We start from the raw sequence: 18,286 nt of genomic DNA, 5'->3' as shown, positions 1-18,286 counted from the left end.
GTCCCAGTGGCTTTCAGACTGAAGAAGGCAATTTACTGCAAGCCTTTGTCTCTGGGCCACGGCTACACGTCTCTGCACTAATTGTAATCACTAGTCGCCTGGGGCGGCCATTAACAAAACACTGAAAGACAGGGCCTGATCTTCAAAATGCCTCTATGCTCGCTATGCCCCTATGCTCGCTATGCCTCTCCTTCTTCCTTCAGGTGTCGGGTGACTCGATCCTCTGATAATCAGCCTGCAGTTTTGCCCTCTTCGCATTTGAAAGGATTTTTCCATGGCTCCCACCCCAAGAACAATAACCGGCGGTGTCTCCGAGTGCCACGAATTCCTGTGCAATATGCCTCTGTTTTCGCCAATGTATATGCAAAAACAGTCAGCCAGTTAAGCAATTAGCTTGTCAATACCAAAGCCTGTACGGAGCTTAACCCCTAATTTGTTCACATGGAGAGAAAAGCCCACATTTTTAGGTCTCGACCTACAGCATTGCTTTAGCAATGCTTGTTTGTGTCGAGATTATAGTGAGGCTTTCAAAAGTCTACCCAAACTGCTGCGGATTGGTACAGTTCAAGTGAACCAGGCGCGTGCACAAAACACCACAAGCCTCGGCATCAGACTTCTAAGGGATCCGCTCCCCCGCCCCCTGCATCAGATTTCAAAGGAATGCGCTCCCCCCCCTGCCACAGCAATGCCGAGAGCTTCATCACACTCTCCTAACGAGTCTTCCTTCTCCCGCATGTGACCCTACTTGCACCCTCTCGGATCCATCGTCATTCTTTTCTGCTTTTCCCTGTTTCCGCCACACACTCCACTCCTCTCCTTTCTGGCCTCTTTCCTACTTAACTTTTCATCATTTCTCCTTTAATCCCATGTCCACCTTCTCACAACCCCTTCGAGCACTGTTATCTTATCATTTGTGTTTCTCTCTGTCTTATAATGTCTGCACTGCCACCATTTACTTCGGACCCTCATGCCTCCTCACCCTCACACATCCACACACCCTCGCACCCTCGCACACCCTCACCCATCCACCCTCACCCACCCTCGCACACCCTCACACACCCACACTCACCCCTCTCACTCACCCTCACCCCTGTCACCCTCACAACCCTCTCACCCTCACAACCCCTCACATACTCTCACAACCCTCTCACCCTCACATCCCCTCACCCTCACATCCCCTCACCCTCATATCCCCTCACCCTCCCTCACACCCCCACACACCCTCACACACCCTCACAACCCCTCACCCTCACACACCCTCACACACCCTCACTCACCCTCACCCACCTCACTCTCACAACCCTCTCACCCTCACTCACTCTCACACCCTCACCCACCCTCAACCTCACACACCCTCACACATCCCCACCCTCACACAACCTCACCCTCACCCTCACACCCCACACACCCTGACATCCCTTCACCCTCACACCCCTCCCCATCACACTCCCCTACCCCCCTCACCCCCACATCCCCTCACCCTCACACCCCTCACATCCCCCACCCTCACATCCCCTTACCCTCCCCCACACCCTCACCCCCCTCACCCCCTCACACCCTCACACCCTCACACCCCCTTACACCCTCACACCCCCTCACACCCTCTCACCCTCACACACCCTCTCTCCCTCACACCCCTCACCCTCACACCCCCTCACACACATCCTCACCCTCACACCCCCTCACCCCCACACCCCCACCCCCTCACACCCCCTCACCCTCACACCCCCTCACCCTCACACCCCCACCCCCTCACACACCCCCACCCTCACACACCCCCACCCACCCCCACCCTCACACACCCCCACCCTCACACACCCACCCTCACACACCCCACCCTCACACACCCCCACACACCCCCACCCTCACACACCCTCACCCTCACACCCCCACACACCCTCTCACCCCCTCACCCTCACCCCCCTCCCCATCACACACCCTCACATCCCCTTACCCCCCTCACCCACACATCCCCTCACATCCCCTCACCCTCCCTCACACCCTCACACACCCTCACACACCCTCTCACCCTCACACACCCTCTCACCCTCACACACCCTCTCACCCTCACACACACCCTCTCCCTCAACCCCCTCACCTCACACACCCTCACCTCACACCCCCTCACCCCACACCCTCACACCCCCTCACCCTCGCACACCCTCAATCTCACACCCCCCTCACCCCCCCTCACCCTCACACTCCCTCACACACATCCTCACCCTCACACACATCCTCACCCTCACACACATCCTCACCCTCACACACATCCTCTCCCTCACACCCTCACACACACCCTCACCCCCCCTCACCCCCCACCCCTCACACACCCCCTCACCCTCACACACCCCCTGACCCTCACACCCCCTGACCCTCACACACCATGCACCCTCACACCCCCTCACCCTCACACCCCCCTCACCCTCACACCCCCCTCACCCTCACAACCCCTCACCCTCACACCCCCCTCACCCTCACAACCCCTCACCCTCACAACCCCTCACCCTCACACACCCTCACCCTCACACACCCTCACCCTCACTCATCACCCTCTCATGCTCACACACCCTCTCATCCTCACACACCCTCTCATCCTCACACACCCTCTCATCCTCACACACCCTCTCATCCTCACACACCCTCTCATCCTCACACACCCTCTCATCCTCACACACCCTCTCATCCTCACACACCCTCTCATCCTCGCACACCCTCTCATCCTCGCACACCCTCTCATCCTCGCACACCTTCACCCTCACACACCCTCACACACTTACACCCCCTCACCCTCAGACACTCACACCCCCTCACACCCCCTCACCCTCACATTCCCTCACCCTCACATTCCCTCACCCTCACATTCCCTCACCCTCACATACCCTCACCCTCACATACCCTCACCCTCACATTCCCTCACCATGATATCCCCTCACCCTCCCACACCCCCTCACACCCTCACACCCCTCACCCTCATACCCCCTCACTCACCCTCACACCCCCTCACCCACCTCACTCCCACAACCCTCTCACCCTCACTCCCACAACCCTCTCACCCTCACTCACTCACACCCTCACCCTCACACCCCCTCACCCACCCCCACCCTCACACAACCTCACCCTCACACCCCCTCACCCCCCCACACTCCCTCATCCTCACACACCCTCCCCCTCACACACCCTCCCCCTCACACCCCCTCACCCCCTCACCCCCCTCACCCCCCCCTCACCTCCCCTCACCCTCACAACCCCTCACACACCCTCTCACCCTCACACACCCCCTCTCCCTCACACGCCCTCTCCCTCACACCCCCTCTCCCTCACACCCCCTCACCCTCACACCCCCCCTCTCCCTCGCACACCCTCACCCTCACACACTCACCCTCACACATACACCCCCTCACCCTCACACACTCACACCCCCTCACCCTCACATTCCCTCACCCTCACATTCCCTCACCCTCACATTCCCTCACCCTGATATCCCTCACCCTCCCACACGCCCACACCCCCTCACACCCTCACACCCTCACACCCCTCACCCTCACACCCCCTCACTCACCCTCACACCCTCACCCACCTCACTCTCACAACCCACTCACACAACCCACTCACACTCACTCACTCTCACAACCCTCTCACTCTCACAACCCTCACTCACTCACACCCTCACACCCTCACCCTCACACACCCTCACCCTCACACACCCTCACCCTCACATCCCCCCACCCTCACATCCCCCCACCCTCACACCACCCCACCCTCACACAACCTCCCCCTCACACCCCCACACCCCCACACCGCTACACCCCCACACCCCCTCATCCTCACACCCCCTCATCCTCACACACCCTCATCCTCACACCCCCTCCCCCTCACACCCCCTCCTCCTAACACCCCCTCACCCTCACACCCCCTCACCCCCCTCACCCTCACACCCCCTCACCCCCCTCACCTCCCCTCACAACCCCTCACCTTCCCTCACCCCCTCACACCCCCTCGCCCTCACATCCCCTTGCCCTCACACCCTCTCGCCCTCACACCCCCTCGCCCTCCCACCCCCTCGCCCTCCCACCCCCTCGCCCTCCCACCCCCTCGCCCTCCCACCCCCTCGCCCTCCCACCCCCTCGCCCTCACACCCCCTCGCCCTCACACCCCCTCGCCCTCACACCCCCTCGCCCTCACACCCCCTCACCTTCTCACTCTCACACACCCTCACTCTCACCCCTTCCCCCTCACTCCCCTCCCCCTCACTCCCCCTCACCCTCACACCCCCTCACCCTCACACCCCCTCACCCTCACACCCCCTCACCCTCACACCCTCACCCTCACCCCCTCACACCCCCTCACCCTCACACACCCTCTCACCCTCACACACCCTCTCACCCTCACACACCCTCTCACCCTCACACCCCCCTCACCCTCACACACACCCTCACCCTCACACTCCCTCAACCTCACTCCCTCTCACCCTCACACCCCTCTCCCCCTCACCCTCACACACACCCTTACCTCCACACACCCTCACCTCCACACAAACTCACATCTTCCCCTCACCACATCCTCACCTCCACACCCCCTCACACCCCCTCACCTCCACACCCCCTCACACTCCCAAACCCTCACACACCCTCACACTCCCTCACCTCCACACCCCCTCACACCCCCAAACCCTCACACACCCTCACACCCTGTCCCCCCCACCCCCACACCCTCGCAGACCCTCACCCCCTCACCCTCACACCCCCTCACCCTCAAACACCCTCTCACCCTCAAACACCCTCTCACCCTCAAACACCCTCTCACCCTCAAACACCCTCTCACCCTCAAACACCCTCTCACCCTCAAACACCCTCACTTACCCATAAACACCCTCACTTACCCATAAACACCCTCACCCTCACACCCCCTCACCCTCACACCCCCTCACCCTCACACCCCCTCACACCCCCTCACACCCCCTCACCCTCACACCCCCTCACCCTCACACCCCATCACCCTCACACACCCTCACCCTCACACAACCTCACACCCCCTCACCCTCACACCCCCTCACCCTCACACCCCCTCACCCTCACACCCCCTCACCCTCACACCCCCTCACCCCCACTCACCCTCATACCCCCTCACCCTCATTCCCCCTCACCCTCATTCCCCCTCACCCTCATTCCCCCTCACCCTCACAACCCTTTCACCCTCACAACCCTTTCACCCTCACAACCCTTTCACCCTCACAACCCTTTCACCCTCACAACCCTTTCACCCTCACAACCCTTTCACCCTCACAACCCTTTCACCCTCACAACCCTTTCACCCTCACAACCCTTTCACCCTCACAACCCTTTCACCCTCACAACCCTTTCACCCTCACAACCCTTTCACCCTCACAACCCTTTCACCCTCACAACCCTTTCACCCTCACAACCCTTTCACCCTCACAACCCTTTCACCCTCACAACCCTTTCACCCTCACAACCCTTTCACCCTCACAACCCTTTCACCCTCACAACCCTTTCACCCTCACAACCCTTTCACCCTCACAACCCTTTCACCCTCACAACCCTTTCACCCTCACAACCCTTTCACCCTCACAACCCTTTCACCCTCACAACCCTTTCACCCTCACAACCCTTTCACCCTCACAACCCTTTCACCCTCACAACCCTTTCACCCTCACAACCCTTTCACCCTCACAACCCTTTCACCCTCTCACCCTCTCACCCTCACACACCCTCACACACCCTCTCACCCTCACACACCCTCACACCCTCAACCTCACTCACCCTCCATTGGCTGGCTTCGTAAATGCTGGCCAGCCATTGGAGGAGAGGGGCGTCCCTCTCTTTAAGCCCCGTCTTTTTCGGATTCGGGTGTGTTTTTTGCGTTCTTTCTCACCGTGACGTCATCTGTCACTCAACTGCAAAAACCACGTCCCCGAATCCAAAAATGGCGGTGTTTTTCCTATGCCATATCGCCCTGACCGCCGCCGCAAGAAGTCACCGAGTCCTCGCCCCAGCCGGTGAGTGCTTGCTTTTCTGCCATCCCTGTTCCTCGTTCTGCTTGCTGCTCACCCCCCTTACCCCCCTGTTTCTCGCCCCGCTCGCTCTTCGCCCCCCTAGCACCCCGAGCTCCAGAGACCCAGTGCTGGAAGAAAACGCGTTTCGCATGTGCCTATTTCTTCTTTGTGCTCTGCTTATTGTTAATGCCACAAATCTGTATTCCACACTCCCAAACGCCACAATATATCAGCAAAAGAGGAACATTGGTTAAACGCGAGGACACGTTAAAGACTTCTCTTCACCAGGTGTTCCCAGCTCCTTTGTAATTGGATCCCTGTAACCAGCGCGGTGAGCGATGATTATGGTTTCTTTCGTCTGCCTGCTCTCGTCCCGCTCGCTCTTCGCCCACTCACTACCCCCCTGTTCCTCGTTCAGCTCGCTTTTCGACCCCCCTCCCCATCCCCCACCGGCACCCCGAGCTCCAGAGACGGGCACCCTGGCACCCCTGATCGGTTACAGAAAGCTGCCTTACCCCCCTCGCCCCTCCACTCTCGGATGTACAGTGAAGCCGGGCAGAGAGAAGAAATGCTGTTTAGAACACCAGCCCCAGCGCCCACCCGCACCACCGACAACCTCAGCCCTGGCATCTACGCGGGTGTAGAGAGGGGCCTCGGTCCGACCGACCCTCCCCTCGGCTCTCCAGTACTGGAAGAAAACGCGTTTCGCATGTGCCTATTTCTTTTTTGTGCTCTGCCTATTGTTAATGCCACAAATCTGTATTCCAGACTCCCAAACGCCACAATATATCCGCAAAAGAGGAACATCGGTTAAAAGCGAGGACACGTTAGACTTCTCTTCACCAGGTGTTCCCAGCTCCTTCGTAATTGGGTCCCTGTAACCAGCGCGGTGAGCGATGATTATGGTGTCTTTCGTCTGCCTCCTCTGAGACTGCTAGAACCGGCCTGCTTGAGGAGTGAACTTAGTTTGCTTTTTACTTTACTCCGAGTAAAGTAAATCAACCATCAGCTGCCAGAAGGGTGACTAAACTCATTAACCCTGTCAGTTTCAGTAATCTGCACGTTTCCGTGACACAAAATATCTGCATACCTGCCCCCTCGCTGTGCTTGCTTCCCTGCCCCCTCGCTGTGCTTGCTTCCCTGCCCCCTGGCTGTGCTTGCTTCCCTGCCCCCCTGGCTGTGCTTGCTTCCCTGCCCCCCTGGCTGTGCTTGCTTCCCTGCCCCCCTGGCTGTGCTTGCTTCCCTGCCCCCCTGGCTGTGCTTGCTTCCCTGCCCCCCTGGCTGTGCTTGCTTCCCTGCCCCCCTGGCTGTGCTTGCTTCCCTGCCCCCCTGGCTGTGCTTGCTTCCCTGCCCCCCTGGCTGTGCTTGCTTCCCTGCCCCCCTGGCTGTGCTTCCTTCCCTGCCCCCCTGGCTGTGCTTGCTTCCCTGCCCCCCTGGCTGTGCTTGCTTCCCTGCCTCCCTGGCTGTGCTTGCTTCCCTGCCCCTCTGGCTGTGCTTGCTTCCCTGCCCCCTGGCTGTGCTTGCTTCCCTGCCCCCCTGGCTGTGCTTGCTTCCCTGCCCCCCTGGCTGTGCTTGCTTCCCTGCCCCCCTGGCTGTGCTTGCTCTCCTGCCCCCTGGCTGTGCCTGCTCCCCTACCCCCTGGATGTGCCGGCTTCCCTGCCCCCCTGGATGTGCCGGCTTCCCTGCCCCCTGGCTGTGCCGGCTTCCCTGCCCCCTGGCTGTGCTGGCTTCCCTGCCCCCTGGCTGTGCTGGCTTCCCTGCCCCCTGGCTGTGCTGGCTTCCCTGCCCCCTGGCTGTGCTGGCTTCCCTGCCCCCTGGCTGTGCTTGCTTCCCTGCCCCCTGGCTGTGCTTGCATCCCTGCCCCCTGGCTGTGCTTGCTTCCCTGCCCCCTGGCTGTGCTTGCTTCCCTGCCCCCTGGCTGTGCCCTGGCTGTGCTTGCTCCCCTGCCCCCTGGCTGTGCTTGCTCCCCTGCCCCCTGGCTGTGCTTGCTCCCCTGGCTGTGCTTGCTCCCCTGCCCCCTGGCTGTGCTTGCTCCCCTGCCCCCTGGCTGTGCTTGCTCCCCTGCCCCCTGGCTGTGCTTGCTCCCCTGCCCCCTGGCTGTGCTTGCTCCCCTGCCCCCTGGCTGTGCTTGCTCCCCTGGCTGTGCTTGCCCCCCCTGCCCCTTGGCTGTGCTTGCTCCCCTGGCTGTGCTTGCTCTCCTGCCCCCTCGCTGTGCTTGCTCTCCTGTGTGTGTGTGTGTGTGTGTGTGGCTCTGGGTGTGTGTGTGTGTGTGTGTGTGTGCTTCTGGGGGTGTGTGTGTGTGTGGTTCTGGGTGTGTGTGTGTGTGGCTCTGGGTGTCTGTGTGGCTCTGTGTGGGTGTAAATGCAATAGGTCATGCATTTGCGAGCGATTAAGCTATTGGCATTGTAAATGACAATGCCATTTATTTAACGATTAAGCTATTGGCAATGTAAATGACAATGCCATTTATTTATGATTTAAAAAAAAAAAAGGTCATGAGCAATGCCAATAGCTCTACCTTTAATAATGCCGAGACCATTGCATTGTAAATGCTTGTTTATTTTGGTGCCCGTGCATATTCTCTATCTCAGTGCGACCCTGATAGTTGGCAGCCCACTAGCGAAGCCTTTGATATTGACAAATACCAGACAGTTGGGGTATACCTGCTACCAAATGGGTGTTTGGACACATAACATAACATAACTGGAAAAAGGAAATGCGATGTGTTCACTAGCATAATTAAGCTGATTGTTGGTGTCTCATCATTTCGTTTGTTTCAGCTTGCGATTTTTAATATGTAAATTTTAAACTTTTTTTGTTTACTAGACTTTCATGCTCCACCAGGAACTTTTTGGCACGTGAAGTAACAGTAGATGGTGTAGCACCGAGGACAATGTGCTGCATAGCTAAATACTTTACAAGGTCCCAAAAGCTTGACCTATTGGCTGCTGGAGGATGTGCAGCAATTGTCAGAGTTGTTTATCAAATTCACTGCGCCTTGCATTTAACAGGGTCAATGTATAGCACACGAATATCGACTGGAACTAGATTACAATGGGCCCCCTCCGAGTTGTGAGGTACTACCGTATAGTAAGAGAGCATAGTTTTGCAATCTGGATACCCTATTGCTACTCATAATGTTGAGAAAAGGCTTGTGCTTCTTTTAAGCTTGGGAGCAGTTAGAGTTCATGTGAGTGTAGGACTAACTTTCTTACTAGTCACTCTAGATCTTCACATCAGCCTTCCCTATCATCACTACTAACCCCTTTACCTTTTAAATCCTGTTCAGCATATATGTTTGAGCATTTAGAATTTTAAAATAGTTGCACTTAGAACTTGGCAGCATTATCTGTGAGTAAATACTGGAAATGTTCTTGTACAGTGCAAATATGTTTTTTGTTAACCCTTTGTCAAAGGGTAGATGTTTCACCCTTGGTTTTTTAGATCATACAAATCGTTGGAAAGCAAGTTCATGCTTAGTGATGTAAAAGAAAATAGGGTGGTTATTTTTTTTTTTAACTTTGTGAGGTGCTTCTGGCACCCAGTTCAGTATGTTCACAGTGTAAAAGAGCATTAATAATTCTGTAGCTTTCAGAATGTAAATTCGATTTGATGTAATTAATACTGTGCAGTCGAGAATAAAGAGTTATACAAATAATTCTGTAGCTTTGTTTTGGCTGCATTGCTGCGGAGACTTCGCCAGAACGGCATTCTGTGCATTACAATAATAGTATCCTGTACAAACCTCCCAGGTCAGAACAAAATCAGGAAAAACTGCCTTACTAGTGCCACATTTCAGTGACTCTACTGATCACACGAGAAAAGACCCATAGTACAGCTTACTGGGATAATCTGGTTGTGATGGCAACAGGTGCATGTTATAAGAGTTGAATCCTAGTGAGCTGACCTATTCTCACATCATTTTGAGGTTGATGAAAGGAATAGAATTGGGTAAACAGTTGCTACTATAGTGTAGAACTGTAGGAGAGATGGCAAGTGCTTCCAGAATGCTCTAAAAACACAAAGTGCGCATGTGAATCCTTGTGAGATGGTACAAACCTTTTTCGTGGCCTCACTATAGACGGTACCAGCTGCCTGTAGGGAGTCAGCACTGTAGAACATAATCCACAGAGCCAACCTTTGCTCAAAATTGTATAACTTTATTGTCAATCTCTGCTTGTTGTTTCCCCCTTTTCTGTGTTTGACCCACCAACAAGAGCTTCTTGATTTTACAATCAGTAGATTCATTGTCATTCTTATTCCAAACTCACAAACCACACCTAAAAAGAGTGGTGTTCTCTGTTTTCTTATATTTAAAGGTAATAGAGATTGATTGACATTGCCAATGTTTTTTTTTATTGTGGGACATTCTCATAAGTTGCAGTTTCATTTGCCATTTTGAAAAGTGCTATTTTTGTAGTGGACAACAGGCTAGACACTCACCCAACACTGTTGTACTTTCAGAAAACGGATGTCTCACTTTAGAACTAACAATTAACAAACACAAACCCACTGTGTGAGAAGGAAGTGAGGCCTTAGAGGGGTTGACCTTGTACCCCCCGATACCTAGGAGGCAAACTGCATCATTCCCAAAACAAGCCCCACCCCTTCCAAAAAAGAACAAGCATTGGCATAGCCAATAGGTCTCGCCTTTGGGACCTTATAATTGTTTAGTTATGCAACAGTTCATGTTGTTGCACCAAGGATATTGTGCTGGATAACTAAACACTTATAGGGTCCCAAAGGCGAGACCTATTGGCTATGCCAATGCTTGTTTAGCATGTTGAAGGTGTAGGGGCTTCCCCCTTCTTCCAGCTGGGCTGGGCATGAGATCCCTATTCTTTTCCATGAGTCTATGGCTAGGGGTTTCCCCCTATATTTTATCTTTGAGTTTGCCTACAGGGATTCTAATAACGCTGTGCTCCAGTTTTTGGTCTACCTTAAGCAGGGCATATCTAGTGTTTTTAAATATAGGGCTATCGTTTTGTGTCTGTTTATTTGTGGTTAGGAGTGTTATTGGGTCGAGATTGTGGAGTATGGCTTTCTCAATCATGAGCCAGACCGGCGTGTAAACCTGAGCGGGCAAGATCCAGTAGACTCTGTCTCGCTATAAAGGCAGTCTGGAATGTTCCTAAATCTGCCAAGTTTAGACCACCTAGTTTCTTATCTAGTCTTCATTTTTTCAGGCTTATCCTCGGCTTCTCGTCTTGCCATAGGAACTTGTTTATCATCTTGTCCGTTTTTCGGTGGAATTAGTCTGTGAGTGTAAGTGGAAACATTCCCGCCAGGTAGTTGATCACCGTGGTGATCATTATCATCATCTTAATTGTGTCTATCCTCCCCCACCATGTTATGAATTTGGGCGACCAGGACTCTAGGAGCTTTTTTATCTTAGGATTAGTTTCTGTTTTGGTCGACTGTGGTTTTGAAGTTTTTGTCGAATTGAATCCCTAGATACTTAATGAAACCGAGTTGCCAGGCTAGTCCTGAGTGGTCTAGTACCTCTCTGGTGGTGTGGATGTTAAGTGGCATACATTCCGATTTGTCTCTGTTTAGTTTATAGCCGGAGTGGGCTGAGTATTTACCAATGCTAGTTTGGCTGTGGCCTTGTTGATGGTGACCCTCATCATTTCTCTATTGGCTACATGATCTCTGTTTAGGGTTTCCAACGTCAGTAAAAACAGCGCGGGGGACAGGGGAGATCCCCGTCTTGTCCCTCACTGGAGGGTGAATTGTTCTGAGGCTGCTCTATTGATAGCTATCTGCTCACTGGGGTTTGCGTACAGTGCCATCACTTTCCGCTTGTACTTATCTCCCAGATTGTATCAGGAGTATGAGCGCTCTGAAGGAAGGAATCTTGATACATCATCTGGGTTGAGCCATACCCATACGGCTTTTAGGTAGTGCAAGCATGTGAGCTCCTGAAAGTGTTGAGATAGTATTTGAATGAGGGGTCCCAGGTCATTTCGTATGAGGCAAGGTTCATGTTGTTGTGCCATTGCTATTGTTTACATGACTAATATCTCCCAAAGGCATGCTAACCAGTCAAGAAATGTGGAAACAGTCGCATTCCCCCATAATCTCAATATATTTTGAAGGGCTGTGATCATGGCAATGGCCCAAAAGATTCTACTTTAAAACTGTTAGTGAGGATCTCCGTGAATAAACTACGAGGTGGGCTTCTGAACAGGGAATTCTCTTCCAAAGTTTATTTTTTGTAATAAGATCCTTTTGTGGACTTTTATGTGTACCCTACACATTTGATCTGGTGGACCGTTCTAATTTGTAAACCGTTCTAGCACTTCTGCGTAGGAAACTTAACTCCTTCTGTGAGATTCGAGTGGAGTGGAAATCACACTTCTTCCCTGGGTTCATCAGGAGGTGTCGGGCAGGATTGCCTTTTAGCACCCTTCCTGGACTCCCTGCATATTACCCATCTCTACAGTTCGAACTGCGTTTTTGTAATAAGGTCCTTTTTAGGCTTTTATGTGTATGGCCTGAACATTCGATCTGGTGGACCATTCTAAATCGTAGACATTCTAAATTGTAGACAATTGTAGTACTTCTACATAGGAAACATAGCTCTTTCTGTGAGATTCAAGCACAGTGAAATTTGCACTCCTTTCTTTAGTTCATTAGGAGGTGTCAAGCAGGATTGCATAGCCACCCTCTTAATTGCCATCTCTAGAGTCCGAACCTTTGTTAGGAGTGTGCAGACTCTTCTAGCCTGGGGAATAGACGATCTCCACTTTTACTTTACTCCGACCAAGCTGTGCTTCTGTAACTCTAAAAGACTGCAACGTTTAGTCACTAAATAAGTAATTCGCATGGAATCCTCGGATCTGACAACCAGCTTGGCAAAATCTAAACTTATATCCATTGGTCACCCTGCTCCGAAGTTAATCCAATTTACATCAACAACAATTCACCTAAGAGCAGATTATTTCCCTTTTCTCAGGGCCACCTTTGACACTAAGTTGAGCTGAGTCCCTTGTATTTGGTTTGTCCATTAAAATCAGTTGTTTTCACAGTAGGATCCTTTCTCTACTAGGAAGGGCGCCTTATGCAGTCCATCTGTGTTGAATGTTTGAGGCAAAAACATTGGCAATAGAAAACTACAGGGTACCCATATTGGGGGTGTTGGAAATGGGATCCCCGGCTGGCCAGGGCTTTCGCCAAAGTCAGTCAGAGACCACCACTCCCAAGTCAGGGCAAGGGAGTTACACGCCAAGATAACCCCTACTCACCCTCTAGGTAACGTGGCGCGAGCAGCAAGGCTAAACTTGGAGGCGATGTAGGCTAAGTATTTGCGCACGCACCCCAGCAACAACAACCAAAGGCCCACCACAAAGGAAACTCCACACAAGGTTATATAAAAATAGCCTTTGTATTACACCAAAACACATTAGATAAAACACACACTTTACAATGTGCCAGAGGCACGGGCAGAATTTACAAGGGATATGTACAAGACAGGGCCACCTGGGCCACTGTCAGGAATCAGAAGTAGCACTTTCAGAAATAGCACTTAGAAGGTAAAATATAAATGTACTTTAGCACAAAATAGCACACAACCAGTAACTACTGGTAACAGGACTTCACTAGCACCACCTGCACTAGGGAGAAAACAACCACCTATGTATCACAATACCTGTAGGGGTGTAAGAACATAACACATGATGCAATGCATAACATTCATTCAGAGGTGTAAGGAGGAAAAACACATGATGCATCACAATACATTCAGAGGTGTAAGCAAAATGAACAATTGCGCCAAACTCACAAGTCACCACCTGTGACTGTCCATGTGTCCCAATGTCAGGGCCTAAACGTGGCAGCTGCCCACAAAGTGCTGGGCAGCTGTGAAGATGGCGGGGCAAAACACACGTGGGCCTTGGTGCCCCAGGACAAAGATGTGCCCCCCTAGAGCCTCTCTGGGCTCTCAATGAATCAATGCAGCCCCTCTGGGCTCTGGGGGTCCCTCACGGGGGACCCGGGACACTGGGAGTGCCTCGAGCCTCTCTTAGGCTCGAAAATGACTCGTGGTGCCCTCAAGAGCCTCTCACTAGGCTCTGAACACCAAATGGGGGCGGGGAGCCTCTCAGGGCTCAACTAACAGATTATGCCCCTGGAGCCTCGTGGCTCCAACAACCAAATGCTGCCTTGGATCGGGAGCCTTGACAGGCTCTGGCAGCAACTGCAGCGGGTGTGGGGCCCCTCCCTCTGGGGGGGGGCTCAAATCGAAATTGCCCCACGAGCCTCGTGGCTCAAGGAAATGCCCTGGAGCGTTGGAGCGGCCCTCTGCCAACTGGGGCCGCTCTAAGAGCAAGGAGAAACTACCCCCGGAGTTGGAGTCCCTCCCGGACTCTGCTTCACTCACCGGCTGTCTCCTGCGGCGGGCGGCTGCTCCACGAGAGCTCCCGCTCCTCGGGGCTCTCTGCACACTCCTCCCTCGCTCTCCCTCGCTTTGGGAGCCTGGGGGGGGGAAAGGGAAGACGCCGGCTTCACTCTTCACCGGAGCGCGGGGTGGCCTCCCGCCCGCTTCCGGTCGCCTCTCTGTCCTGCCCCCGGCCTGCCTGACTTCCGGGTCGCGGCTGCGGGGCGGGACTTCCGGTCGGCCTGCGCCCTGATTGGCCGGCCGGCAGGAACACTTCCGGGTCGTCGCGGGCAGCGCGGCGGCCCGTCTCCAGCACTTCTAGGCGGGGGATGAATTTTACCGAGGAGTGGGCTCCCTCGAGGTAAAAGCAGCAAATTAACTACAAATGAGCGAGGTGGGCACTCGCTAGGGCAGGCAAAGCGCTCCCTGCGCTAAATGCAGGCACAGCGCTTCCAGGCGCTCTCGAAAAGAAATTATTTTTAAATGTAAAGGAGTTAGGCCCATAGAACTGTGGGGCTGGCTGGACCATATATACTATATTATGCAAAAAATGCCACCCCACCTTACTTTTGAACTCTTACTGGTAAGCAACACATAAATCTTAGTTAAACATGCGCGGTATATTTATTTACCTCTTTTTTTAAAAAAAAAATTTTTGGAAGACAATCTTTAGTCATATGTCAGAGTAAGAAAACACAACATATAATATATATACACGACGATTCAACAATTAAACAAAAGAAAAAATCACTAATACATAAACAGTGCAAATTACTATGTGCAATCACTATACACAACAATACATGTAATTCTGTTACCACTCGTTCAACAAGGCAAGTGACAATCCTTTGCCTAAATAACCATAAATGGATAGTATTAAATGGAACAATAGTGGAAAAACACAGTTAGAAGGAGATATCAAGCCTTATTATTTCTGGGATTCACTAATTATTAATAAAGGATTTTTAAACTCCTTCTCTGCCGACGCGTTTCGAACTCCATACAGCTGTTATGGGTTCTCTTCAGGGCCTTGTCACTTCTATCTGTATGTGTGTAAGACAAAAGAACACTCTTTTAGTGTCTATTTCTATAGCCTCATTTTAGCATTCCGCTTTAGCCTTCTTAAAGGTCCATATTACCTTCACTGTAGCCAGTTTGGATGTTCCTATCTCTGGGATTTTAGTTTTGCGCGCTGCAATCTAGGGGACATGTAAAGATTACATTTAGTTTCAGTCCCACTTGTCAGCCCACAGTTTACTCTCGAAATGGGGGCTCAAACCAATAGAGGGGCACCACAAGTGTGGAAACTGTATATCGTGTGACTCCACAATTGAAGGAACAGGATTTGAGCACAGGGGAGTGAAATGCAAAAGCACTGGTTTTTCGAACTGCAGGACACGTAATGTGGTTTATGCAGTAGTCTGCGCGTGCCAAAAAATATACATTGGGAAAACGACGCAGCAGGTGAACAGTCGAATTACCCAACACAGGTCCAGGATTAAGAAAAAGGTCATAAGCGCTCCAATGGTCCAACATTTCATTGATTCTAATCATAGTGAAACAGATTTCAAATGGACCGTGTTATGTACTGTGGTGCAACCAAGCAATAAGTGTCCCATTGACATTGAGGATACACTCCTCAGGAAAGAGGCGTACCTCATCTTGAAATTTAATAGTACTCAAAACGGGCTGAATGCCCTGTCAGAGGTGACAAGATTGTAAGAAGAAGAGGCTCTATCAAAGCGCTTCTTCATGTCCTGTACGCAAAAACTACAAATCCCAGAAGGCAAAGTATCATGTGACCGTTTAAAACCACCTGACATACCAGCCGTCATTCTCCACAGTTACGGGAGAACTGACGAGCGGAGGTTGCTGCCAAACAGGGTAAGTTGGGGCGGGGGCGCAGAGGTGCGTTTACTGCCTCACTTGCATGCAGAAAGACTAAAACCGGCTTTTATCTAACTCTTCCCCGAACAGCGCCCGGAGTCAGAGCGCGAGACTAGGACCACGAGCGGGGACCAAACTGCTACTAGAGACACTAGACAAACTTACGAGCGAAGGTTGCGGCCAAAGAGGGTAAGCTGGGATGGGGGCGCTGAGACGCGTGCACCGCCGGACTTTGATGAAGGATAACTAAAATCCGCCTTTGTTTAATTCTTCCCCGGATAGCACCTGGAGCCAGAGCTTGTGATTAAGACCACGAGCGAGGGGGGCAGAATCATTTTCGGAGTCACCACACAGACTTAAGTGCGTTGAACGCACAGTGACAGACATCTCCAGCGAGGCGGAGATTGAAACCGTCCCCGAAGCAAGCGGGGCTCACCCTAAGGTACTAACTTGAGAAGGGAATAATGACTATAAGTGACCATTTTACCCATGCCCCTAGTGTTAACTGGATCTTGCGCCCTCCGCAGGTCTAAATAACCCCGCACCATAGGGAGACGTCCGGGTCCGGACCCCTAAAACGATATTGAAGGTATGTCTTGCATTGTTATTGTTGAAAGTCACTGTGGGCTAACTGTGGGCTGACAAGTGGGACTGAAACTAAATGTAATCTTTACATGTCCCCTAGATTGCAGCGCGCAAAACTAAAATCCCAGAGATAGGAACATCCAAACTGGCTACAGTGAAGGTAATATGGACCTTTAAGAAGGCTAAAGCGGAATGCTAAAATGAGGCTATAGAAATAGACACTAAAAGAGTGTTCTTTTGTCTTACACACATACAGATAGAAGTGACAAGGCCCTGAAGAGAACCCATAACAGCTGTATGGAGTTCGAAACGCGTCGGCAGAGAAGGAGTTTAAAAATCCTTTATTAATAATTAGTGAATCCCAGAAATAATAAGGCTTGATATCTCCTTCTAACTGTGTTTTTCCACTATTGTTCCATTTAATACTATCCATTTATGGTTATTTAGGCAAAGGATTGTCACTTGCCTTGTTGAACGAGTGGTAACAGAATTACATGTATTGTTGTGTATAGTGATTGCACATAGTAATTTGCACTGTTTATGTATTAGTGATTTTTTCTTTTGTTTAATTGTTGAATCGTCGTGTATATATATTATATGTTGTGTTTTCTTACTCTGACATATGACTAAAGATTGTCTTCCAAAATTTTTTTTTTAAAAAAAAGAGGTAAATAAATATACCGCGCATGTTTAACTAAGATTTATGTGTTGCTTACCAGTAAGAGTTCAAAAGTAAGGTGGGGTGGCATTTCTCGAAAAGAAATTAAGCACTCACAGTGCTGAGAGCAACATAAAGCGCTCCAAAGCGCTATGAGCAAGGAAACGGCGCTCCTAGGCTCTTGAAAGCAAATAAAGCGCTATTAAGCGCTGGGGGCCGAAATCAAGCGCTCCCAAGCGCTAGGAGGAAAATGCAAGCTCTTCCAGGCGCTGGGGGACTCAAAAGCCCAGGGACCAGCACCAGAGCTGCCTAGGCAGGCAGGGGGGAGCAAGGCTGGGCCCAGAGCCAGCACACTGGGTCTCCAGGCAGGGAGACACTCCAAGTGGCGGTCCTCTGGCCCAGCAGCAGCAGCAATAGCCCCCTCAGGATCCTGGAAGAGAACAACATCTGTGGGGACACAGCCCCATTTTTATACAGTGCATTCCTTTGTTCAAGGGTGCAGAGTGGGGGCGGAACCAGTCGCAGCTGGTTCTTGAGTACTCTGTTTACCTCAACCACCCTCTCTATTCACTGGCAGGGCTTGGGTCATTAGACACACCACAGGGGGGCGGAGCCAGCATTGTGTGGGGAAAACCCAGCCCATCCAGGACACAGGTACACTCCTCCCACACATCACTCATGCTAATCTCCCACTCACCACCGGGCAGACCCATCCAGACTTCCTGGAGCCTGGCATGCCAGCCAGCTCCAGCCAATCACACGCCAG

At 52.1% G+C, this 18,286-nt stretch overlaps 1 protein-coding gene and 1 long non-coding RNA gene across 2 annotated transcripts in view; both read left to right on the top strand.

Moving 5' to 3' along the window:
• The window catches only part of LOC144826435 (transient receptor potential cation channel subfamily M member 7-like), a 2,236,140-nt gene that overhangs the window by 397,481 nt on the left and 1,820,373 nt on the right, over positions 1-18,286 (top strand). The gene's annotated exons all lie outside the window — the stretch shown is intronic.
• LOC144826204 (uncharacterized) lies at positions 16,847-17,188 on the top strand. Its single transcript, XR_013609707.1, has 3 exons — positions 16,847-16,866; positions 16,963-17,022; positions 17,119-17,188. It is a non-coding gene; the product is annotated as an uncharacterized LOC144826204 (long non-coding RNA).

The sequence above is a fragment of the Lissotriton helveticus genome, chromosome 3_2, assembly GCF_964261635.1.
Source record: "Lissotriton helveticus chromosome 3_2, aLisHel1.1, whole genome shotgun sequence".
NCBI classification, from domain to species: Eukaryota; Metazoa; Chordata; class Amphibia; order Caudata; family Salamandridae; genus Lissotriton; species Lissotriton helveticus.
Note: the sequence above shows the minus strand (reverse complement) of the source record. Positions and strands in the feature narration are given on the sequence as shown.